The following is a 26,853-nucleotide window of genomic DNA, read 5'->3' on the forward strand; positions in this document are numbered from 1 at the left end:
ATGGACTCCTTATGCAACAGCTGGTTCCCCTGCCAGACCCTGATGCTCCAAATCAGCCTCATTCTCCCTGAGGCGCAGAACAAGTGGGACCGCTCCAGAGAGGGTGTGGCGGACGGCTGAGGAGTTAGGCGTGATTGGGATTGGTGGACAGCTGGGGCTTGTATGGTGTTAACATACTGATTCCTCAAGCGTCTTTGAGGGGTGAGTGGGAAGGAAAGAGAGCTAGGGCTCTCATACTCAGAGTATTACATACATTCTCTCATTTCAGCCTACATCACCACATGTTTCCTGAGGGGCTGGGGGTATAATGAGGCTTGGAGGGCAAGACAATGGAAGAGCCCTTGCTAATCACCAGGCACTGTGACATATGACAGGAATCTGGCTTTCTATGTAGCCCCATTGGGTAGATGACACTAACCTCATTTTACATTTGAGGAAACCAAGGCTCAGAGAGGCCAGTTAACTTGCCTGAGACCTCAGAACTACTAAGTCTTACACTAGGAATCTAAGAACTCCAAGACCACGTTCTGTCTCAGACTGCAGAGAGCTGGGGACTCAGGCTGCATTGCCCTTCTCTCCTAGCCCTCCCTCACACTCATTCCCACACCCAGACCTCTGAATTCTTAACTAAGGGAATAGGGGAACCTCTGCTATTTAAAAGAAATTTCTCTCACAACTTCTGTCTCCCCCACCCCAGCCTCTAGGAAAATTATTCCGTTTACATTTCCCAGTAGGGAAATAGCTGCTCCCTTAGTGCCTTACCCCACCTGAATTCTCTTTCCTTACTTTTTTTTTTTTTATTGAGGTCATAAAGGTTTATAACATTGTGGAATTTTAGGTGTACATTATTATTTATCAGTTTCTATATACACTGCATCATGCTCACCATCAATAGTCTAATTTTTATCTGTCACCATATATATGTGCCCCTTTACCTCTTTCGCCCACCCACCAGCCCCCTTCCCCACTGGTAACCACTAACTGTTCTCTTTATCCATATGTTTGTTTGTCTTCCACATATAAGTGAAATCATGTTTGTCTTTCTCTGTCTGCCTTATTTCAATTAATATAATATGCTCAAGGTCCATCCATGTTGAAGCAAATGGGACGATGCTTTTTTTATGGCTGAGTAGTATTCCATTGTATATATATATATACCACATCTTCTTTATCCATTCATCAGTTGATAGGCACTTGGGTTGCTTCCATATCTTGGCTATTGTGAATGCGCAATGAATATAGGGATGCATAGATCTCTTTGAATTGTTGATTTCAAGTTCATTGGATAAGTACCCAGTAGTGGGATAGCTGGATCATATGGTATGTCTATTTTTAATTTTTTGAGAAACCTCCATACTATTTTCCATAGTGGGCTGCACCAGTTTGCATTCCCACCAGTGGTGTATGAGGGTTCCCTTTTCTCCATATCCTCTCTAACATTTATTATTTTTTGTCTTGGTAATTATAGCCATTCTAACAGGTATAAGGTGATATCTCATTGTAGTTTTGATTTGCATTTCCCTAATGATTAGTGAGGTTGAACATCTTTTCATGTGCCTGTTGGCCATCTGTATATCTTCTTTGGAAAAATATCTGTTCATATCCTTTGCCCATTTTTTGATTGGGTTGTTTTGTTGTTGTTGTTGAGTTGTGTGAGTTCTTTTTATATTTAGTAAATTAACCCCTTGTTGGATTTATGACTTGCAAACATTTTCTCCCAGTTGGTGGGTGGTCTTTTCATTTTGTTCATGGTTTCTTTTGCCTTGCAGAAGCTTTTTAATCTGATGTAGTCCCATTTGTTTATTTTTTCTTTTGTTTCCCATGCCTGCATAGACATGGTATTCAAAAAGATGCTGCTAAGACCTATGTCAAAGAGTATACTGCCTATATTTTCTTCTAGTTTTATGGTTTCATGTCTTATCTTCAAGTCTTTAATCCATTTTGAGTTAATTTTGTGTATGATGTAAGAGAATGGTCTACTTTCCACTTTTGCGTGTAGCTGTCCAGTTTTCCCAACACCATTTATTGAAGAGACTTTCCTTCCTCCATTATATGTTCTTGGATCCTTTGTCAAAGATTAGCTGTCCACAGATGTGTGGTTTTATTTCTGGTCTTTCAGTTCTGTTCCATTCATCTGTGTTTGTTTTTGTGCCAGTACCATGCTGTTTTGATTACTATAGCTTCTAGTATATTTTGAAGTTAGGGATTGTGATGCCTCCACCATTGTTCTTTTATCTCAGGATTGCTTTTGCTATTCGAGGTCTTTTGTTGTTCCATATAAAGTTTAGGATTCTTTCTTCTATTTCCATGAACAATGTCATTGGGCTTATGATTGGGATTGCATTGAATCTGTAGATTGCTTTAGGTAATATTGACATTTTAACTATGTTTATTCTTCCATGATATGCATGGAATATCTTTCTATTTCTTTATATCATCTTTGATTTCTTTCAACAATGTCTTATACTTTTCAAGGTATAGCTTTTTCACCTCCTTGGTTAAATGTATTCCTAGATATTTTATTCTTTTTGTTGTGATTGTAAATGGGACTGTTTTCTTGAGTTCTCCTTCTGCCAGTTAGTTATTAGAGTATAGAAATGCAACTGATTTTTGTAAGTTGATTTTGCACCCTGCAACTTAGCTGTAGTCGTTGATTATTTCTAACAGTTTTCTGATGGATTCTGTAGTGTTTTCTATATACAGAATCACATCATCTGCAAACAGTAAGAGTTTCACTTCTTCCTTTCCAATTTGAATACCTTTTATTTCTTTTTCTTGCCTAATTGCTTGGCCAAAACCTCCAGTACTATGTTGACTAAGAGTGGTGAGAGTGGGCATCCTTGTCTTATTCCCATCCTCAGAGGAATGGCTTTCAGTTTTCACCGTTGAGTATGATGTTGGCTGTGGGTTTGTCATATATGGCCTTTATTATGTTGAGGTACTGTCCCTCTATTCCCATTTTATTCGGAGTTTTTATCATGAATGGATGTTGGATCTTGTCAAATGCTTTCTCTGCATCTATTGAGATGATTCATGTGATTTTTATTCCTCATTTTGTTAATGTGGTTATCACATTGATTTGCGGATGTTGAACCATTCCTATGTCCCTGGTATAAATCCCACTTGATCATGGTGTATGATCCTTTTAATGTATTGCTGTGTTCAGTTTGCCAATATTTTGTTGAGGATTTTTGCATCTATGTTCATCAGTGATATTGGCCTGTAATTTTCCTTCTTTGTGTTGTCTTTGTCTGGTTTCTTGTTGCTGTTGTTGTTGTTGTTTGGTGAGGAAGATGGGCCCTGAGATAACATCTGTGCCAATTTTCCTCTATTTTGTATGTGACCTGCCGCCACAGCATGGCTTGATGAGTGGTGTAGGTCCATGCCTGGGATCTGAACCAGTGAACCCCAGGCTGCTGCAGCAGAGCACACCAAACTTAACCACTACACCACCAGACCTGCCCCTGTCCTTGTCTGGTTTTGGGAGTGTGATGTTGGCTTCATAGAATGAGTTAGGAAGGATTCCATCTTCTTCAATTCTTTGGAATAGTTTGAGAAGGATAGGTATTAAATATTCTTTGAATGTTTGGTAGAAATCCCCAGAGAAGCCATCTGGTCCTGAACTTTTGTTTTTTGGGAAGTTTTTGATTACTCCTTCAATCTCTCTACTTGTGATTAGTCTACTCAGATTCCCTATTTCTTCTTGATTCAGTTTTGGGAGGTTGTATGAGTCTAAGAATTTATACATTTCTTCCAGGTTATCCAATTTGTTGGCATATAGCTTTTCATACTATTCTCTTATAATCTTTTGTATTTCTGTGGTGTCTATTGTAATTTCTCCTCTTTCATGTCTAATTTTATTTGTTTGAGCTGTCTCTCTTATTTTCTTAGTGAGTCTGGCTAAGAGTTTGTCGATTTTTTTAACATCTCAAAGAAACAGCTCTTAGTTTAATTGATCCTTTCAACTGTTTTATTGGTTTCTATTATATTTATTTCTTTTCTAATTTTTATTATTTCCTCCTTCGGCTGACTTTGGGCTTTGTTTGTTCTCCTTTTTCCAGTTCTGTTACGTGTACTTTAAGATTATGTATTTGAGATTTTTCTTGTTTGTTGAGGTGGGTCTGTATTGCTATGAATTTTTCTCTTAGAACCGCTTTTGCTGCATCCCATCAGAGTTGGTATGACGTATTTTCATTTTCATGTGTCTTCAGATATTTTTTGATTGCTCCTTTGATTTCTTTATTGATCCAATGGTTATTCAGTAGTGTGTTGTTTAGTATCCACATATTTGTGACATTCTCAGCTTTTTTCTTGTAGTTGAGTTCTAGTGTCATAGCATTATGGTTGGAAAAGATACTTGACGTGATTTCAATCTTCTTAAATTAATTGAGGCTTGCCTTGTTTCCCAACATATGGTCTATATTTGAGAATGTTCCATGTGCACTTGAGAAGAATGTGTTTTCTACTGTTCTTGGATGGAATGTTTTATAAATAACTATTAAGTCCATCTAGTCTAGATTTTCATTCAATTCAACTGTTTCCTTGTTGACTTTCTATCTGGATCACCTACCCATTTATGTAAGTGGGGTGTGGAGGTCCCCTACTATTATTGTGTTGCTGTTAACATCTCCTTTTCGGCCAATTAATAGTTGTTTTTTGTACTTCAGTGTTCCTGTGTTAGGTGCATATAGATTTATGTGTTATGTCCTCTTGTTGGAATGTCCTTTTTGTCATTATATACTGCCTCTCTCTGTCTCTCATTGCCTTTTTTATCTTGAAGTCTACTTTGTCTAATATAAGTATAGCAACACCTGCTTTCTTTCATTTGCCTTTTGCTTGGAGTATCGTCTTCCATCCCTTCACTTTGAGCCTATGTTTGTCTTTAGAGCTGAGTTGTGTTTCCTGGAGGCAGCATATTGTTGGGTCTTGTTTTTTAATCCATCCAGCCACACTGTGTCTTTTGATTGGAGAATGCAGTGCATCTACATTTAGAGTGATTATTGATATATGAGGGCTTAATACTGTCATTTTAACTCTTCTTTTCTGCTTGTTCTATATTTCCTTTGTTTCTTGTCCCATGTATTTCCAACTGCCATTTCAGTTTGGTGATTTTCTCTGACGGTTTTCTCAGTTTTCTCTTTATTTTTCATTTGTGTCTCTGTTCTGTTTTTTGTTTAGTGATTACCATGAGGTTTGTATTAAAGTTCTCATAGATGAGATAGTCCATTTTCCGATAGCCTCTGGTCTCCATTCGCCTAAGCAGGTTCCATCCCTTTCCTCTTCCCTCTCTAAGTTATTGTTGTCACAAACTATTCTCTTTTGTGTTGTGAGTTTGTGATTAAAATGAAGTATTTATAGTTATTTTTAATGCATTGCTTCCTTTTACCTTTAATGTCATAATTAAGTGTTTGCTAACTGCTTCTGATGGAGAGCTGCAATTTCCTGATTTTGTCTGTCTATTTATCTCCTTGCTCAAGGCTTTGTAAACCTTTTCCTTTTGGTTTCAGATATGAGGGCATTTTTTATTATTTCTTGTGTGGGGCGTCTTATGAAAATGAACTCTCTCAGCTTTTGTTTATCTAGGAAAATTTTTATTTTTCCATTGTATCTGAAGAGTGGTTTCACTGGATAGAGTATTCCAATCTGAAAATTTCTGTGTTTTACTATTTTGAATATATCATTCCACCCTCTCCTAGCCTGTAAGGTTTCTGCTCAGAAATCTGCTGAAAGCCTGAAAGGGGTTCCTTTGTAGACTATTCTCTTCTGCCTTGCTACCCTTAATATTTTTTCTTTGTAATTGACTTTTGCCACTTTCACTAATAGATGCTTTGGAGAAGGTCTTTTTGCATTGATGTGATTAGAAGTTCTGTTGGCTTCGTTTAATTGTAACTCCAGTTCCTTCTCCAGGTTTGGGAAGTTCTCAGCTATTATTTCTTTGAACAAGCTTTCTGCTCCTTTCTCCCTTGCTTCTCCCTCTGGAATACTTATAATCCTTATGTTGGATTTCCCAAGTAAGTCAGATATTTCTCAGAGAATTTCTTCATTTTTGTAAGACTTGGTTCTCTCTCTTCCTCCACCTGAAACATTTCTATATTTCTGTCCTCTAAATTACTAATTCTGTCCTCCATAATGTCAGCTCTGTATTTTAAGATTTCTAAATTGTCTTTTATTTCACTCATTGTGTTATTCATCACCAACATTTCTGTCGTTTTGTTTTTTTCAGAGTTTCAATCTCTTTCATGAAGAATTCCTTCTACTCATTAATTTTATTCCTGAGTTCATTGAACTGTCTTTCTGAGTTTTCTTCTATCTCATTGAGTTTCTTTATGATAACTGTTTTGAATTCTCTGTCATTTAGATTGTAAATTTCTGTGACATTAGGATTGGTTTCTGGAGACTAGTCATTTTCCATCTGATCTGGAGTGATAATGTATTTCTTCATGGTGTTTGATGAAGTAGACATTTGCTGGTACATAGCAGTGGTAGCTGGTTGTAGATTCCACCTGCCACCACTGGGAGCAGGTAGGAGCTGTGTTTTCTGAACCCACTGCATCTGCTGGAAGTTGTGCCCATCCACTGGAAGTTATGCTGATAGGGCTTGTCTGCACTTGCCTGTTGGCCACTGCTGCTTGGCGGATCACACACACAGGCATTGACACTCTGGTGGGGATGGGCTGCCCTGGCTGACTGTCCAAGATGGTGAACCAGGTGGAAGGGGAGAGGTGGGGCACTTTCATTCATGCATGCAAGCCTGCTCTGCACTCACTGGCAGCCCACCTTGGCTGCTGGGCTTGGTGGGAGGTGTGCGTGCAGTGGCTGAGCTATCTTGGTGTAGAGCATTCCCATGGGCTGGTATGCAACTCCAAAAGCAAAAACCTTCATGTGGAGTCCTGCCTCTTCTTCCACCTCCTCTTAGAGTCAGTCACACACCAGCCACTGGATGTGGACCCGTGACCTGGATCGCTGCTGCTGGGAAAGGGTGGGAGATCAACTCACCTGCTTCCACTGATTCCTGGAGATCCACTACCCCCACCTTCAGATGTATGACTTCGTGGATCTCTCAGATGTCCTATTGTGCTGTGTGGATATCTTCTGTTGGTTAATGAATGTCCTTTTGGTTGTATCTTAGGGGAGAGAGACTGATGGAACAGCTACTCCACCATGATGTTGACATCACCTCCTTTTTCATTTTTCTTCTCAACAAATGCTCTCATTTCCTGGTTAGCGTCATGGAGTCTGTGGGGTTAGTGAGCAGTTTAGGGAGTCCTGCTGGGGTTTTTTTTCTTGAGATGTAGTTATAGCTAGGCTGGCTCCTTAGTGCTCCCAGAGCACTTCCACTGCTCTGCCATTATAGCATTTGTCACCATTCTCAGAGAGCTGTGAGTGTGGCAGGGAGAGGGTGCACAGGAAGCTGCCTCTGCATCCAGCAGCACTCCCTTTGTGTGCTATTGGATGCCACATAACCACTGAGGGCAATAAGTCCCTCAGAGAAGGAAATGCAGCTGTTCGTGCCTTGGCTAAGCTGGCATTAGCCTTATCTGAATTCTAAGCAGATTTGGGGTACCCATTACCAGGCTGCATGGAGTCTCATGTGACAGGGGAAAGAAAGGAGGTGCGAGAAGGCCTGTGGCTCTAGCCACAGTGTCCTTTTTATCCGTTAAACACTGACAAAATGAAAACACTTTCCTGTAAACACATCTTGGGTTAAAGCAGACTCAGGTAGTTCTGAGTTCATGATTAACTCATTTTTTTTAAGAAATGAAGTTGACTGAGCTAGTGAACTCTTGTCCTTTATTTAAAAGAACAATTTTTAAAATAGTCAAAGGATATGGCATCATATAATCATAATTAATTTTAGCTCCTTAAAAATTTACAAGGGAAAAAATTTATGAAAGTATATTTGCATGTGTCCTCAAGGCAGGGCACAAGATGTGTTGGTATATGAGAGATGAAAATGGCTGTAATTGCACTGCCCTTACCCAGTCTTTCAGTCATTATTGGATTTGGTCCTTCCTGTATGTTTTATGTGTTTATGTACACTAGGAAGATAACTGGAAATCAAGAAACTGGATCTTATAAAGAGGGTGGCACCAACCTTTCTCTAGTGATTTTTCTCAGTTTTCTTATAAATTGGAACTCCATCACCCTGTTCATGGTAAGGAATCTTTTCTGTAGCCTGTGAGAAATAACTTAATAAATTTCTTTAAATAAAAAAGGGAAAGAGAGGCCAGCCCTATGTCATAGCAGTTAAGTGTGCAAGCTCTGCTGCTGGCAGCCCGGGTTCAGATCCCGGGGGTGCACCAATGCACCTCTTGCCAGGCCATGCTGTGGTGGCGTCCCACATAAAGTGAAGGAATATGGGCACGGATATTAGCTCAGGGCCAGTCTTCCTCAGCAAAAAGAGGAGGATTGGCATGGATGTTAGCTCAGGGCTGATTTTCCTCACCAAAAAAAAAAGAAAAGAAAAGAGAGGGAGACAGAGAGAAAACAGGAGTCACGCAGCTTGAGACCACACGGATATATAGATCTTACTTTACTGCTATGTGAAGCTCAGTCATCTCTCTTCATTAAGTTCTTGGTCTTAGGGAAATTCCCTCATTCCTACCTTTTCCTGAACCCTGGCCACTTGTCTTATATTTAATGACTGAGGTCTGTCAATGCAAATAATCCATAATCAATCTATAAATCAAAATTGGGGTGAGTTTGTTATGAGCCAGGTTTGAGCACTATAGCCTGGGGCCTTACTTCTCTGAGAAAAGAAAGGCACCAAAGAAGTGGGGTGTACAGAGTGGTTATATACCACCTTGGAACAAAGAGCATACATCACATATGACAGGAATATCTCCTTTACTACTGTCACAAGATGCTTAGCTAGGACAGCAGGTCAGTGGTCAGCAAGTCAGTGGTCACAAAGCAAACACATCAGGTCAGTAATTAATTCTGAGGCCCCAGGAAGAGATGCTTATCCTTAAAGAAACAGTGATATGGAGGGAAGTTACTTCCTTATCTTTAAGGGCATCATTCTTGTCTTTGGGACATAGTAAATGTTTAAAGCAGATGTTCAATGCATGCTCAACAGGCCACATCAAGCCCTTTTGGAAAAACAAGGTCAGGCTGAAATAGCTTTAAACTGAATGGCTTTCTCATATACTCCAATACGTACTATTGCTTTTCATGTATTCATCCCGTCCTTGTTTATATAACCAAACATCGCTTTGGGGGAACAAACTGTCTCCTACTTTATTTTGTCTGAAAGAGATAACCCCATCCCCTAATTTATTGCCATAGCACAAAAGTGTAATTGAGTGTTTCTAGTTTTTCAAAAACCATCCCTTGAAAGCCTAAATACCCAAAAGAAGAAAAGAAAAGCAGAAAATAACCACATACACAAAGGAAGTTAAACAAAAATTATTCTGCTTAACTTTATGAAACTACATGGAAAAATGAGATAAAATGGACGATTTTCTAGGATAATATAATTCAGGGGAGGAGGAAAAGAGAGTAAATATTTAATGGGTATGGGGTGTTTTTCTGGGATGATGAAAATGTTTTGCAACTAGAGAGAGGTGGCAGTCACACGACATTGTGAATACATAAAATGCCACTAAAAATACATACTTTATAGAGTTAGTTGCATGCATGAGAATCTCAATTCAATGAAAAAAGAACACATGCACCTAAGAGTAGCTGGTATAATTCTTTAAACACGACAAAAAATAACAAGAACTTAGAAAGCTTCCAAAGGAAAAATACTTTGAAAGGAAAAATAATCACACTGCTTGTCTGCAATAATGGAAGCTTGATGCAAGTGAAAGATACTATGTACTACTTAAAGAAAAGGAAAGTAATTGACAAATCCTCACAAATCAGCTAGATGTCACTCACTGTCAGGGTAAAAGAAAATATTAGCACTGAAGTAAGGATTCAGAGAATATATCACCCACGGAACCCATTTGAGGAAAATCCTCAAAAATTTCTCCATCAAATAATAAATTCATCATAACAGAGATCTCCAGAGTAGAGAAAGGTAGAGTCAACAGTGGTAAGAAAAGAACCACTCAACAATTGTAATTAAACAAAATTGATGATGGTAATGTGACTGGGAATTTGTGATTTAAGTGAAAACTAAAGATTCTTGAAATAAAGAAGTCATATTTTTGGAGAAAATCTAATAATGTCTAGAAAGAGAACACTTGACTGCTTCAGTAAAGCCTCTAAGTTGGAAGACTATTACAGGGAGAGGGGTAGGGATATTAGAAGACCGTGAGGTGGGCAGAGAATGTGAGCTAGTGAATGTTCTGTGTTTTCATCCTACTTGGAGTGGTGGTGAGCTGTGGGAAATAGAGGACAGAGGGGTATAATTTGAATATTTTAATATAACAGCAGAGAAATATATGTATTACAAGGGTAAATACTAATGAAATCAAGAAACACAAAAGAATTTTGGCACTACCAAGGAGGAAAACAAAAGTACAAAAGGCAGAGCTGTCACAGTACCCACTCCTCCCTTCTCGAAACGCCTTCTTTGGCTTTTGTGACACTGCGCTCATCGAGTTTTCCCCACTGGCTGCTCCTTCTCCATCTCTCTTCATGGTGGTTGGTGCTATACCCTCTTTTCTTCCCTAGCTATAATCTCCCCCTAGGTGATTTTAGCTAATCCCTTGGTTTTAAGTGCTTGACTAGGGTGAGGGCCACATCTCCAGCCCTGACCTTCCCCTGAGCTTCAGACTTATACGCTATGACCTATTTCACATCTGTTCTTGGAGGCCAAATTTAGTATGTCCCAAAACTGAATTCTTGCTTTATGCCTCCCTTCACTCCAATCCCGCTCCTTTCTAGGCTTTAATAATAATTGCAGCTCAATAAATGTCACACCATCTACCCACTTGCTTAAGCCGAAAAACCTAGAAGTCATCGTTGATTCTTCTTTTCCTTGACTCGGACATCCAGTCCATCAGCAATCCCTGTCAGGTCTACCTCCCAATTTTTCCTGAATCTCTCCACTTCTCCCCATCCCCTGCCATCATCCTTCTCTCACTTAACCTGTTGCAAGAGCCTCCTAACTGGAATCCCTTTTCCTAATCTTGCCCTCCTATCAACCATTCTCCCGATGGTATCTAGCCTAGAGTGATCATTAAAAATGTAAATCACGGGCCGGCCCCGTGGCTTGGTGGTTAAGTGCGCGCGCTCCGCTGCCGGCGTCCGGGTTCGGATCCCGGGCGTGGATCCTGGGCGTGCACCGTGGCACCACTTCTCCGGCCATGCTGGGGCTGCGTCCCACGTGCAGCAAGTAGAGGGATGTGCAGCTATGACATACAACTATCTACTGGGGCTTTGGGGAAAAAAAATAAATAAATAAAACTATAAAAAATAAAAAAATAATAATAATAAAAGAGTAGCACATTGAAAACAGGCTCTACAAAAAAGAAAAAAAAATGTAAATCACACGATATCACTCTGCTAAAAACCGTCTGGCAGCTTCCTGTTGCACTCAGACTACATCCAAACTCCCTACCCTCCCTGCAAAGCCTTCCCTGCCTCCCAGTCTCCTGTCCTCAGATCTCTTCTTCACTCCTGCTCCAGCCATGGCGCTTCTTTGTGTCGCACATGCAGGCCAAGATCATTTCTGCAGTGGAAACTTTGCACATGCGCTTTCCTCTGCCTGGAATAATTCATTCTGTCCTGTCATCATTCAGGACTCACCTTAATTGTTACGCCTTCATAGGAGACTTTCTTAATGAACCACCCACACCTCACATCTCCACCAAACCACCACTATTCTATCACATTATCCTAAGTGTCAGTCAGGGCTCTTGGTTACAAGCAAGAGAAATCAAATGACTAATTGAAGATGTATATGTTAGAGTCCAGCTGGTGGCCCACAGACCTTGGAGGGGTCCAGATGACCAGGCTTTGAGACCACTCATCCAGAGCCACACCCTGAGTCATACCACCAGACTTGGTCCAGAAGAAGCTGTTCTGTCACTCCTGGCACAGACATCATAGCTCAAACCCCAACACCACTGACTTTGGAAACATGCTCTGCTCCAGAAATGCTGCAACCATTGCCTCAGGAAAATGGATATGGCTGCTGACACGACTGCCATTTTTAATAGCGCAGATCCTGTGGGTCTTCTCCCTTCATGTCACTAGCTTGTGTTTGAAAGTCTAGGGTAGGTGTATCTGATTAGAGGACCCCAGGTCAGGCTGAAAGCAGGCTGAGGGCCCAGAGGCATAAAAGTTTGTATCAAAGAAGTAGAATTTCAAGAAAGAGAATAGTCACATGTCAAATGCCAAAAATTGGTCCTGTAAGACTAGGACTGACCAGTTTCAATTGAATTTGTTAACTTAGGGGGTTATTAGTGATCCAGTCAAGAGCAATTTCAAAGAAGTGATGGGCCAGAATCCATACTGCAGTGGGTTGAGGGAAAAATGATGACAGCAGAGAAAGCTGAAATGATTTTCCTCTAGTGTATACAAACTAATGGGAAAATTGGATTATTGGTTATCAACTTTAATATTTTCAGTTTCTTTTTTCTGCAACAAGATCAATGACCATGTTTGGTGCAAGCTGCAAGAAAGGGAAAGAACGTGAGTCTGGGAGGGTGACAGATGTGTGCTTGAATCAAAACTGCCATGTTCTAGGCAAGACCAATGCCTAAGCAAGTTACCTCTCAGCTTTGTTTCTTTGTCTGTAAAAATAGGAATAATTCTCTTTTTATAAATATAAAATTAATGTGATGTGAAAGCAGATAGTACATACAGCATAATGTTTGCTCTGCTTCTTTCCTTAATCTCAGCTATTCTTTTGCCAGGTTCCCAGACAGTCAAAGACCCGAGCTCATCCTGGGGTCCAAAGACCCCAGGACTGGAAGGGACCTGTCCAACCACAACTGAACTCCTTCTTGTCTCCTAACATCTAAGAGATTGAGTGGATTTAGGATTCTGAAGATGAGAAAAAACCAATTCTGGTGTCCTGGAAACCTAATACCCATAAACCTTATTGGGGTGACCTTGAAGAAAAATACAAGCACACATTCAGCCTAGCAGAGCTGGCTTTCTTGAGCATTAGAAATCTCAATCTGGGAATGAATGGACTATATACAGCGAAAAGCAGATTCCACTCAGGAAAATCCGGGGAGGAAGACTTTAGACTCTGTTTATGTGGTAAGATGTGGGACCATGCCCCAACCAGGCATTCCAACAACCACTTTATCTAAAGTAAGTTAGCCTAAAATCAGGTAAAAAAAAAAAAAAACTATTTTTTAGGAGTTTTTGTATTTCTTCTGATGCCCTAAAAATAAAACTAAGTTTTATAGATTATATCTCAGGAAAAACTAGCTAAAATTTCTTAACAGGTATAAAATGCACATGAAATTGGGGGGTGAGGGGAGCCACCCAAAAGGATAAAAAAAACTTCTTCAGTCATAAAATACTGCAAATTTGATTATTAGAAATAAGTAATGTTGACACAGAATAACCAAGAACCATTCTATAAACAAGAGAAAAAAGATGAGTTTACTTGAGCCAGAGTGAGGATTATAACCCAGGGAGGCCTTAGAAAGCGTTCCGGAGAAGTATGGTTTTCAGTACAGTCTTATATCTTTTTAGAACAAAGAACATACGTTAAACACACCCAGGATACATTTTTATCAAAATTTCAAAGAGGTATTCAATTGCACATTAGCAGGTCAATGTGACCCTGACGTCAGGAAAGGGACTAATCTGGGTGTTACCAGTAGGGAGTTACCAACAGGGTGTAGGAGGGGAAATATGGATTCTTATCTTACGAGAATGTATTCTTTACTTTAATGGTTAAGCAGATGTAAAATGTATGTTTGATAGGCCATAAGTCAGGTTTTTTAGTTCAAGCCTAATCAGTTTTGAACCCAAATAGTTACCCCATATACCTCAACATGTGAAATTCACTTGTCAGCAATTATATCAGAAATGTCCTTAATTGGTTGGTTCAAACACTGATTTAAAAATTTTGGGGGGCCAGCCCTGTGGCATAGTGGTTAAGTTCACGTGCTCCACTTCAGTGGCCTGGGGTTCAGGGGTTCAGGTCCCAGGCAGAGACCTACAACGCCCATCAAGCCATGCTGTGGCAGCATTCCACATACAAAATAAAGGAAGATTGGCACAAGTGTTAGCTCAGGGCCACTCTTCCTCACCAAAAAAAAAAAAAAAAATTCTTGAATGACCCAAAAATGTTGGCAAAAACAAAACAAGAAAACTGGACACCCAACAAGATGAAGAAAAAACACCAAGAAGGAAATTGAATGCTAGGACTAGTCATTAGGTAAAATGCTTTTAACAGGTTGACCCGAAATCCAGCTAGACAGATCACAGGACTAAGTGCAGTCCTGATCTCTCCAAATTGAAGATGCAGGAGGAGACCCAGCCCCTATGCCCTGGAGTTCCCAGGCCAATGAGGATCCCAACACACTGACCCAGGAAGCAGAGAGACCTGGGCAGATGTGCAGTGGAGAAAGCACAAAAAGGGAGGAGAGGGAGCTGAGCCTGGGGGTATCCAACCTGCCAGGGCTCTCTCCCCTTGGTGGTCTCTGCCTTCACCCTCCATCTCCTCTGCTGAGTTATCACAGCAGCCTCCTAACTGGCCTCCCTCCCTCTGCTCTCCTCCCCCTTCCAAATCACCTCCAAGCTGCTGATATTTTGATCTTTTAAAAATATTTTTTTTTATTCCCCTTCCTGTTATTCTCCTGCTTAGAACAAATAATACTTCTATCCCCTTCCCCTACAGGATACATGGCATTCAGGAAAAGAAGTCCAATCCCGCACAGGATCTGGTCCCTAGCTGCCCCTCCAGCCTCATTTCCCAACACTTTCCTTCATGAGCCATGCTCCAAATTAGCTACCCTCACCTCACCCACCTGGCCCTTTCTCTTCTTGACATACGCTGGTGGCTCTTTAGGGAATATCCATCTCCCACACCTCCCCTGCACAATCAGCTAATCCTCACCTAGTGGGTGCAGGAGAGGGGTGAAGGACTCCAACACGGGAGATGGGAAAGCTTATAAGAAGAGACTGGGTTGACTGGGTTGACTATCCAAGCTGGGGTATCCGTCATGAAGGGTCGAGAATACACTCGCTGCCTCCCTGGCCTTCAGCTCCTGATTCCTGATCTTGTCTCTGTCTCCTGGGCTGATGAATTCCTTGCATAGCTTTCTGAGTGACATCATACCAATATAGTCTCATCCTATCTCTTTTGGCAACAAGAAATGGAAACCTACTCAGATTAGGTCAATAAGAGGGTTTTGTTTTGTTTTGTTTTTTTGTTTTGTTTTTTTGTTTATTTATTGCAGTAACATTGGTTTATAACATTGTATAAATTTCAGGAGGGTTTTGATTATAAAGATACATAGATCTCTAGGAGGATGATGTAGTCCATGCAGAAATAGAAGTACAATGATGTACACCTGAAATTTTTACAATGTTATAAACCAATGTTACTGCAATAAACAAAAAATTAAAAAAAAAAAAAAAAAACATCTCTAGGAGGAAGATGAATACAGGAGCTCCTCTGGGCCTCATGCTCACAGCGACTGGAAAGCTGATGGGCACTCTCTTCTCTCTGTCAGGAGCCATACAGTCTCACATCTTTGGTCTCAGCATCTCTCTATCTCTCTTTTCTGTCAGCTTTATTCTCCTGGACCTCTCCACACAGCAGGGAACATGGCCTTCTGCAACTATAGGTCCAACTCAGAGAGCAAAGGGAATTTCCTTGTCCATTCCACATGGAAAATACCAGGGAAGGACTCTTACTGCCTGGGCTTGGGTCAAGACAGCCCCTAGAGGGCTCACTAGCCAGGGCAGGGTGAACTCTGATTGGCAAAGCCTGGGACTTGTGCCCAACCCTGTAACCAGGATCAGGGTGCTGTGACTGACAATCATATCAAAAACACAAGGTTGGAGCAGAAGAGGAGTTGCCAGAAAAAGAAGTGCTACTTGCTGGTTTCCTTTTGTCTTGCTTTCCATTTTCTCACAACCCAGCAGTGCCCAAATTAAATCTTCCAACAACACTGGCTCTCTCCCCATTGCCTGTAGAACTAAGTACTCATGTCAGCATTAGAGGCCCTCGACAAATTGATGCCTTCACTCCAGCCTTGTTTCTAGCCGAACACATTGTTTCTCAAATATAGCCTCTCTCTCCCTCACGGCTTTCAGAACTGCCATGTCCTAAGAAAAGGATTTTCAGATCTGTATCAAATGAGTATTTCCATTTTGAAGTCTCAAATTTCTTTTTCTTAATTCTTTTACAAATCATATTTCTCTCTGCCTTGCACTACAATTATTTGTGTGTGGTCTACTCTCCACTTGAGAGCAGGGTCCATTCCCTACTCTCCTTGGCATCTGCCTGGTTTTGTACAGCTCCCAGTAGGCACAGAGGTATTGTATTCCTTTAACCAAATAGATTAAAGCAATATTTAAAGGATACCTACAGAAACACACCTACGTTTTTTAGGATTTTTGATTATTCAAGCCTGATTAATATTCCTTCGCCTATTGAAAACAGCATAGTAAAGATTCATATAAGCCAATTATTGAGTGAACTCTTTAAATATCTAAGATCATGAGCTTTCTAAACACCTGTCTGTGCTTCATAACACTTTGTAATAGACAGTCCATTTAGTTTCATATTTAAATTATTATCTGTTCATTAAATCAGATCTTTTAAGGAAGCTACTTAAAAATATCATTTTCCCCAGGCACATGCTCAAAGAGTCTTGGGAAGAACCCACAAATTTGTATTTTTAGTAACTGTCCCAGATCAGGGGCTGGCAAACTATAACCATGATCTAATCCAACCCAATGTCTGTTTTTATAAATAAAGTTTTATTGGAACACAGCCACAGCCACAGCCACATCCATTCATTTGCACATTGTATTTGGCTGCTTTCTCTCTATAATGGCAGAGTTGTGTAGTTGTGACAGAGACCATATGGCTGATGAAGCCTAAAATATTTAGTATCTGACCTTTTACAGAAAAGTTTGCCTACCCCTCTTTAGATGACTCTACTGACATACTGACCCAGGTACGTTTGTAGGTTTATTATGAGGATTAAATGACTTAATGTAAAGTCCTTAGAGCCGTGCTTGGAAATATTTACCTGCTTCCTAAATGCTAGCTATTTTTTTCTTTTCGTCTGCTAATGGGGTAAATTACATTAATAAATTTCCTAATTATACTATCTTTGTATTCCTCTAATAAACCCAACTTGATCATGATGTATCATGTGACTGTGTTTGATAATATTTACTTCAGGCATTGTAAGTTCTCTGTTTATAACTGACATTCACCCATGGATTTGCAAGTGTGTTTTGTCTTGTTTGGGTTTTGGTATTCTCCTTGTCTGATGTGAGTATTAAAGTTCAACTATCCTTTCAGAGTGACCTGAGAAACATTTTGCCTTTTTCTAAGCTCTGAAACAGAGTGTATAACACAGGAATTTTATTTTCCTTGACCATTTGGTAGCACTTGCCCCCAAAACCATATGCAATTCATGCCTTTATAAGGACAGATCTTTGGCCACTTTTCTCAATTCTTCTAAGGCTGTGGGTGTACTCAGGTTTGCTGCTGCATCTTAATAGAATTTTGATCATTTACACTTTCCTAGGAAAGGATTATTTTATTTACATTTTCAAATTTATTGGTGTGTAGTTGTACATCGTGTTTCCTTATAATTTTTTTAATATCTTTTCTTCATTATGTACCAATGTTCATTCCTAGTGACATTTATTATAGCTTTAATTTTTAGTCAGATATCAATATTTTTGCATTTGGTTGGCCTGTTTTTTAAAATTCAACTTTGATTTTGCTGATAAAATCTCCTTTTTAATTGTTATCTATAAATGTGTTAGGAATATGTTTGACTGCAATTAGCATAAAACTTGATTTTCAAAGGCTTAGGTAAGTGGGGGTTTATTTTATTCACATAACAAGTCAAGAGACAGCATCTGCTGGCATTTGTCCATCTGCACAGCACAGTCACGGGAACCCTGGCTCGCTCTCTCTATCTGCTCTGCCGTCCTCGGCATGTAGACTTCTGTCTTCGTGCTTGTTGCCTCGTGGTCCCAAGGTGGCTGTTGCTCCAGACCTCGTTCCACAATAAAGAGAGCACAGAGGAGAAGGACAAGGGGAAAGTCTTTCTCGTCGTGAGGCCTTGTCTTTTCAGGAGTGAAGAGCTTTCCTCCCACCAGCAGATTCCCCATTGTTCAGTGGTCAGCACCAGTGCAGCTGTAAGAAAGACCAAAACTAAGAATTGAGCTTTCTAAATTCTACAGCAGATGAAGCAAGGACGGGGAGGGAAGTGGGGCTGAGTGTGGAGTGAGCCGCCTACCAGATGGGCCACGTGGCCATTACTGTCTGTTTTTACCTGTTTTACATCCTCCCCTCTAATCTGTTAGGTCTACCCACCTTATGAAAATAACCACTATAGGAATAGTGGATTTGAAAATTTCTCCTTGAATTTCCAACAGTGTTTGTGTTTTGATTTTGTTTTGTTTTGCTTTATGACATTTATACCTTTCCAAACCATGTTGTTAGGTACATATTAATCTAAAATGTCTCTATTTGGCCTGCTTAATGTTTTCTATCTTAAATTTTATTTGATCTATTGTGACTATTGCCACACCTGCAATTGTTTTGTTGACATTATCCTCATCTATGGTTTTCCATCTGTTTCTTTTCCATCTTTCAAAGTCATAAGGTAAGGCATACAGCTGGCTTGACCTCCTCTGAGTCTTGGCTTTTTAACAGGGGGATAAAATGCATTCAAATGTGTTTCTTTTTTTTCACTCCTGACATCTTATTTAATGTTTTATATTTATGTTTCTTTTCTTATTTTTTCTTACCTTTTGTTTTATTACTAGAGGTTTTTTTTGCCTAAACTTTTCTAGTAGTTTTAAAGTTATACTACATTGTATTTCGATCCTACTGGTTACTAAAATTAAATTTTTACTTCAACATTTAAAGATAATCAGTATTTTTTTCTTCCTCTGAACAAAACAAGAACTTTAACATGTTTTTCCACAGTATTCTTAATCCCTCTCATGTTGTATTTATTATATATAAGAATATATATAATTATTAACATCTATATGAGTATCATGTATACAATAATAATAAAGTTATTGTATAGATCATGTTTATTAATTATCTAGACATAACCTAGCATGGAAGGGCCTCAATCACCTGCCCCTGGGCTGGGAGCCAGAATCTCTTGGGCAAGGGGAGAAGGTTCCTTCCCCAGGCCTGTAGTTAGAAACCTTACACAGCAGCATCACATTGGTGACAGTGGGTGATACATTTGGGTGGTCCTCCAATCCTGAAGTTCAATTTCTCTTCTGTCCCCTCATACCCCAGAGCCCATCCCCCACCCCCAGATTCAGACTCATTCATCATCCAACACATCAGGCTGGTGCAATGTCAGCCTGGAGAGTGGGACCCCAGGAGCACCGAGAACCTGACAGTGACCTGGCTGAGCAATGGTCTCCCCAGGGAGCTGGAGCAGAGAGAGACACTGGGACCGGCCCCCAACTCCGGGAATCTAAGCCTGAGCCTGCCCCTGAGCCAGTCGAATGGCCCACTCACCTGTGTGGTCAGCAACCCTCTGGACGAGAAGAATGCAACCTTACACCTGGAGAACATCTGTCCATGGGCAGGTGAGTGTGATCTTCTGGGAAGTGTGATGAAAATGGGCTAGCAGACAATGGAGGAGGGACAAGACTGGGTGGACTCAGGGAATATGGTGGGACTGGGGAACATTTTAAGGCAGTTTATGTGGTACAACCAAAAGGTCCCCACCCCAGTGAATGGCCACACACTCATTATAGTCTTTAAACTTGCAAGTTCAGAAAGTGGACCTATATATGGAGACTGCTGCATCGCCCAGAACATAAATATGAGACTAGCATGTGGGCACCACTTTCCCAGCCTTGAGGAGCCTGGAAGGCTAAATAAGCCATCAGAATCCAAGCAGGGGAGGAGAAGGACTTGAGGATTAAGGACTGATGATCCCTTGGCCCTGGAATGCCCTGTCCCCCAGATTCAGGACCCCTCCCTGGATGGGCTGGACATGCTTAGCGCATTCAGGCTGATAGATGCCCGTTTTTTGCTAGATGCCAGACATGCCCTTTCTGAGAAGATTACCACCTCTGAGTAGGTAAACCACAGTTCAACCCCCTCCTCTGAGCAGTGAGATCACCTGCAGTCACTACAACCAGTTACCACACTTCCCCCATCAGCCTAGGGGGTCACTCCGCAATATAAAGGGACTGTCCAGGGTAGGTTAGGACGTGGGAGCCCCTACTAAGGAGCCTCAGGCCCTGGTTTCATAAAATACCAAACTCACTACTTTCCCTAGGACTACATGGCAGGAACAACTGATGGACAAAGAAGGTGTAATGATGAGTTCAGCTGCCCCCTCCCACCCAAGTCACCTGAGCTCTGCTTGCTCACATGGGGCTCCGTCTGAACAGTCTCTTCCTTGTCACTTCCTCACTCACTCAGCCACTCAGCACTCAACCCTCACATTAGGACTGAGTGCCTACTATGTGCTGGGGGTGTCAGTGAGAAACAAAATAAGCTCCTGCCCTCAAGGAACTTACAGTGCAGTGGGGCATCACCACGTACCGGCTGTGTGACCCTAGACAAGTGACTTGATTTTGGGAGCCTTTCTGTAAGATGCTGAATAATTGTGTCTACCTCATACGGCTGTTATGAGAATTAAAGGGGGAATCTATGTAAAGTTATCAACACAGTGTATGACACATATTATGTCAATAATTATTAGAAAATACTTCAAAAAAGAAGAGGAGTAAATTTCTAACTATAAAGCCACATGTTACGTGCCGAAGTTGAGGCAAACACAAAGGAAATGGTTCAAGTACAAAACAGAAAGAAAGAAATTAAGAAACCGCTGCAGGAGTTGGGAAAGGCATCCCAGAGAAGGGAACACCTGAGTAGGGCCTTGAAGGATGAATAGGAGTTTTCTTATGGCAGTGTGAGAAACATACCCCAAAACAGAGAGCAGAACATGCCCTGAAGTCTGGTGACCCAAGATTCTTCCATTCCCTCTCCCTCTTGGAATGTATTTCTCTTCTGGGAGTCCAGGAAGAGAAAAGAGAGGCAGGCTGAGGGGATGAGCAATGGCACATCCAGCTAGTGGGACCCTCCAAGCTTCCTGTGCAGAGATCATATTGAAAGTCTGGCAGAGGAAACGTTAAAGTTACAGTGGCCAGTGTACAAGGAGACTAGAAAGGAGGAAACCTGTCATGGCTACAGCAAGGATGTACACTTGGGATACAGGTCCTGAGCCAGGGTAGTCCCACCTCCTCCCCCTACCTGCCCACCAGGCCTGACTGAGGCAGACCTGACCCCAGCCTTTGACCCCAGGTTCACTTCAGAACAATTGGCTTTGGAAAGGCATCCTTCCCACAGTTCTGATGGTGAGCCTGGGGGCTGGAGTGTGGATCTGGATGAGGAAGAAGATGAAGACTGAGAGAGGCAGGTGCTAGGGAGACCCTGAGGGGAGCACTGGGATCTGGGGCCCTAGGGGAGGGCCAGTGGATGTAGGAGACCCCAGGGAGGGAGCAGTACTGGGAAGGACAATGGGCAGATGGAGGCCGAGACCTCTCCTAAACTCTGCTTGAATTCTAGAAAGACATGGAGGAGGGCAGCTGCCATTCATACAGCTCCAAGTGTGTTCCAGTAGTCCACATGATCTAGGAGAAGATCTGGAAAAGCGCAGAGCCCCAGGGGGACGCCTAGACCACGAAGACGCTGGAGCCATGAGGGGCCTTGGCAAGATCTGCCCCACCGCACCCTTTACCCTAGATTCCCCAGATATCCCTCCTTAAGGTGGAGCTGGGTGTAGACCCCAAGTCTTTCTGACCCATCCCACTGAGACAGCAGAGCAGCATGAACTGCTCCCCTGGGCTCCCCACCAAAGTTTTCTCACTTCACAGATTGTGGGCAGTGACTCTGCTACTCGAATACCCAAGTATGAGAGGTGAACTTTTCAGCGGTCAGCCATATTTCTGACCTGTGACCCACTTAACCCCATTAGGGAACACCCATGGTTAGACAGGACCTGCATAGGGATGGTCAGGGGACAGAGATACTTTCCCAGAATAGGGAGGGTCCTGGTGCCCCTGAGAAGGATGGGTCTTTACTAGAGGACCTTCAGGATGTCACAGCCCAGCCCACTACCCAAGAATAGAGAAATGGATGGCCTTTGACTATGGACAGAGCAAGAGGCTGGCAGATATAAGATTCAGGGTCAGTTGTGCCTTAGAAGGGAAAGGTGGAAAGGGGGGGAAACATATTTTTAGCTCCATCATCTACCAGGCTTAATTCTAAGCACAGTAACTGGGCTATCTCAGGGTTTGTCAAATTCAAGGAATTCACAGACCCTTTTATTTTTATTACATAGTATATGCATACAGTATAGAAGTCAAAAGACATGTCTTGTTGAAATGATAATTTTCCATCATTGTTGCTATTGTAAATAGGGTCTTTTTCCCATTATATCTTCCAACTAGTTGATTAAAATAATACATACATAACATAATAATTAAGCCACATTATTAAATTTCTCTACTGTTTGTAACAGTTTTTCATTTGATTCTTTTGAATTTTTGGGTAAATAACCATATTATCAACAAATAATTATAATATTTGCTTCCTTCTTTCCAATTTTTATGCCTCATTCCCTTCTCTTGTCTAATTGCATTTGCTAATACCTCCAAAACCATTTTAAATAGTAGTGATGATAAGGAATGTCCTTGTATTGTTCCTAACTTTAATATAAACACTTCTAGTGTTTCTTCATTAAGCATGATGTTGTTATCTGGTTAAGGCATATATATTTTATCATGTTAAAAAAGAATGTATTTATTCCTATGTTATCAAGAGTGTTAACGAGAATAAAATGTTTAATTTTATCATTTCTCTCTTCATCTATGAAAATATCATATGGTTTTTCTTTTTCATCTAGTAATAATACATTAACAGATTTCCTAATATTGAACTATTTTTCCAATGTTGAATTGAATCCCACTTGATGTATTATTTTTTTAATGTGCTACTCTTTGATAATATTTATATTTGGGATTTTTGCATCATTATTCATGATGAAATTCTCCTGTATTTTTTTTCTGCTTTACTCTGTCAGTTTTGCATTTGTGTTATACTTATTAAAGATTCCTTTTATCCTCACTTCTTGTAATAATTCAATAAAAATTTGCCTTATAGTCAAAAAAATATTCCTTTTAAAGTAGAGAATTCCCATTCCCCAGTGTTGATTTAAACTATTTTTATTAGAAATTTACTTAAAGATGTATAAACATAAAAGTATATACAAATGTTTTATGCTTATAGCTTTTATACTATAAACCAAAAAATGTGTATAAAGTAAATAAAAACAAGGTAGTAAAACAAAAAGGAATGGTTAATCAAATTAATATTCACACCTATAACTTTAATGTTGTGGGTGTTTTTGTTTTTCTGAAACTAAATCATTAATGTTGAGATTACAGGAAAAAAAGTGTAGGTTCACATCAGGTTCTCTATATAATTTATTTTTTTAACTTTAATACAAAGAATGCTAGTTCATATACATTTATTATACAACACTTTATTAAAGTCTTTGTTTACCCGTTCAAGATAGTCAACTTCATTCTTAACGAAACCTCTGCTAGGTGACAATTGATAGATCTGTAAAATTGTTTTCTTCACCTGAAAAAAAATAATGTAATAGCGTTATTGAAATCTTCACTCAATACATATCTATCTACTTACTACTGAAATCCTAGATCGAAAAAATTCTTCATTGGATATTTGCTACCGTAGTGAGTATTTACTACACTACCACTAATGAACTTTCGTAAGTTGTTACTGCAAAGATAGAATCCCATACCTCTGCTTGCAGTCAGACATGCTCCTGACAGCTACAGAGCCGGAAGTTCTGAGCTTGACATGCCTGTTTGAGAACTGCTGAGAGCCAATTAGCCAGACGCCAATTCAGCAAATTGTCAAGTCATCAAAATGATCAAGTCTATCGATTTTCCAGAGACTTCTTTCTTTTAACTATGTATAAAGCATAAAGCAATTCATATTGGATAGAACAGTTTAACAGCTTTTGAAGATTTCTGTCATTTTCATTGACAGGTTTTCATTCTTTCCACCTAAGATCACCTAAAGCAATGTTCAATTTTTCTCTACTCAGGTCCTTGGTAGGAAAAAGAAAGAGAAGTCGGTTCATAAGACAGCCTGAATTGGCGATTCTTGAAAGGGGGAAATTAGGAGGCAGTGAGATGAGGAGACTGACAGGCAGAGAAAGGGGGAGACTGAGGGCCAGGGAGGCAATCTGAACCCAGAACCCTGGAGTCTTTGCTTCCCAAAGTTCTCATAGGCCCTGTTAATCCATCTGATTCAAATAGTTATAAACTTGATCAGTAATTGATAGAAGTAAATATTTTATCAATTTAGCAAATTCAGCAAATTGATTGTCCAGTGATTTGCTCATTTAGGAAATGGATTCTTCTGTGAACTGTTTTTCAGCAAGCTAGTTTTAGATGAATTGACCTTTGAGCAAATTACCGTGAGCCTTACTGCTTAATGGGTAAGAAATTTGGCTCTGGGGCCAAGCTGCTGGCATTAAGCCCTCAGTCAACTTACTGGCAGGGACTTGACCTCCCAGTGCCTCAGTCTCCTATCTATAAAAGGGAATAATCAAAGGCTTCCCTCACAGAGTCACTGGAAAAGTCAGTGAGTTAACACACTCACAGCACTCAGAGAAGCGCTGGCATCGCCAGTGCTCAGTGCATGTTATTACTGTCCTTCTGCCCTGCCCCACCTGATGACCCAACCTACTACCTGTCTCCTCCACGTGAACCACACACTGGACAGCCCCCGTCAGGGCCACACTCTGTGTCATCATCTGGTCCTTCTGTGAAGATGCTTTAACACAAAAGCAAGCAGAGCCCTGAAAATGCCTTTGTTATAAGGTGGTCACCTACAGGATCCAGAACACACACACGTTAATGTTCAGATTATTATCAAAATGAAAGCATGACATACAAACATTCTAATGGAGCACTTGCAGGCTCCTGAGACTGCCAAGCACACCACTTTGGGCAACACCACTCTTGGAGCAATGGACCCAGACAGGAAAGGCAGCAGACAAAAGAGCAGGAGGGGCGGGTGAAGCCTGTGAACCACAAGGATGTCACACCACATGGCTGGCCCAGGATGATGGGAGGAGTTGAAAAAGAAAGGAATCCCATAGGGCATTCCTCGTGGAACAGGAATACCCCACTCAGTGGAGACTGTTTCTGTGTGGTTTTCACAGAACTGGAGCAGACAGAGCAGACAGGATTCTCTAATTCCTGTTGCCCAAAGCTCATGCTCTCTTCCTACTCTTCCCAGGCTACTATGAGACCAAACAAAGAAGACAAGCCATTGTATCTAGTTCTCTGATTTCTGTGCTAAGAATTCAGTGTCCTGACAGAAAGCGAAGTCAAAAGGAGTATAATACACATGTTTGTTGAGGCAAACAGCAAAATAAACAGGATGACCTCAATCAAAGACAAAAAAGCAAAAAAAAAAAACCAACATGAGACCTACGCAAATAATTGGTCCTCCAAAACAACATAAAGGAACAACAGTTTACAAAAAACTGATGAAAACAGAGGTGAAAGATGAACTAAGATATCAGAATACGACTGGGGGAAGAGCTAAGAAAATAATCAAAGAGAAAAGTGATTTTTTTGCAGAATTTAAAAATGCAAAGAATAGAATCAACAGTACGGGAAACCCTGTCAATGATGTGGAAGACAGGATGAGAAAATAATATAAAACCAAGAGGGAAGCAATTAGAACAAAGAAGAGCAATGTGGACTGACAATGGAGATCAAATGTATAGATAAGTAGTGTCCTCCAGGAAGAGAGAGAAGGAATGGAGAGGCAAAAATACCATCATCAACACCATCCATTTCCAGCCCCCAGGCCATCCATCTTCTCACTAACTGACCCGGCTTTGTTCAGTTGTCAAGAAAAGATAGCTGGTATCAGGGACGAGGTGGGGGGATTCCCCTGATCTCATGGTAAGCATGTGACCCTATTCTGGCCAATGATTTGTGAGAAAAGTTCACTGGGAGCTTCTGAGAATGACTTCCACCCTGACAAGAGGAAGGAGGGTGAGGAGAAGCTCCTGCCCCACGCTGCCACTGGCTGTTGCCTCTGAATGTGCCCGTGTGAGACTGTGTTGCTTGAGACTATTGGAGCCATCTCAGAGCAGAGGGGAGGTCAGGAGAAGGCAATGTCTGACCCAGAGCCCTGGCATCCCTGACCCTGGTCCAAACCCAGCCACAGTTTATCTCTGAGCTTGGAAATTACCAGGGGATCAGCACAAGTGATGTTACAGATGTGGGAAGGAGCAGCGAGTAGACAGGTGGAAGGGAATGGTTTTGGCATTTGGTATCTGCTAGTCATAGAGTGCAAAGAAGGAGTGGGTAGAGATTAAGTGGAACATGGTGATTGAAATCAGGTTTTGGACTTCTTGTTCAAGATGTTCATGAACCAAGTAGATGCATGTGTCCCCTCTCCTTCACCAGAACCTTAAAATTACACTAAATTTATTTTGATTAAGTGTGTAAATCACAACACCAAAGAGAGATAGGGAGGTAACTAATCAGCAGACCAGAGATGCCTGGAGTTTCAGAGAGAGAAGGAAGAGGGCTGCCTAGTGGGGCAGAGCCAGACCCCAGACCAATTACACCAGAATCTCTGGGCTAGTGCCCAGGGAACAGTATTGTTTTAATGACCCG

The 26,853-nt window shown here is 40.9% G+C and overlaps 1 pseudogene; it reads left to right on the forward strand.

Annotated features, from left to right (window-relative positions):
• Positions 1 to 21,793, forward strand: LOC147917916 (CD48 antigen-like; annotated as a pseudogene).
• Positions 21,794 to 26,853: the final 5,060 nt, after the last annotated feature.

Source organism: Ceratotherium simum, chromosome 2, assembly GCF_057802395.1.
Source record: "Ceratotherium simum simum isolate JZ-2026a chromosome 2, ASM5780239v1, whole genome shotgun sequence".
Lineage (NCBI taxonomy): Eukaryota > Metazoa > Chordata > Mammalia > Perissodactyla > Rhinocerotidae > Ceratotherium > Ceratotherium simum.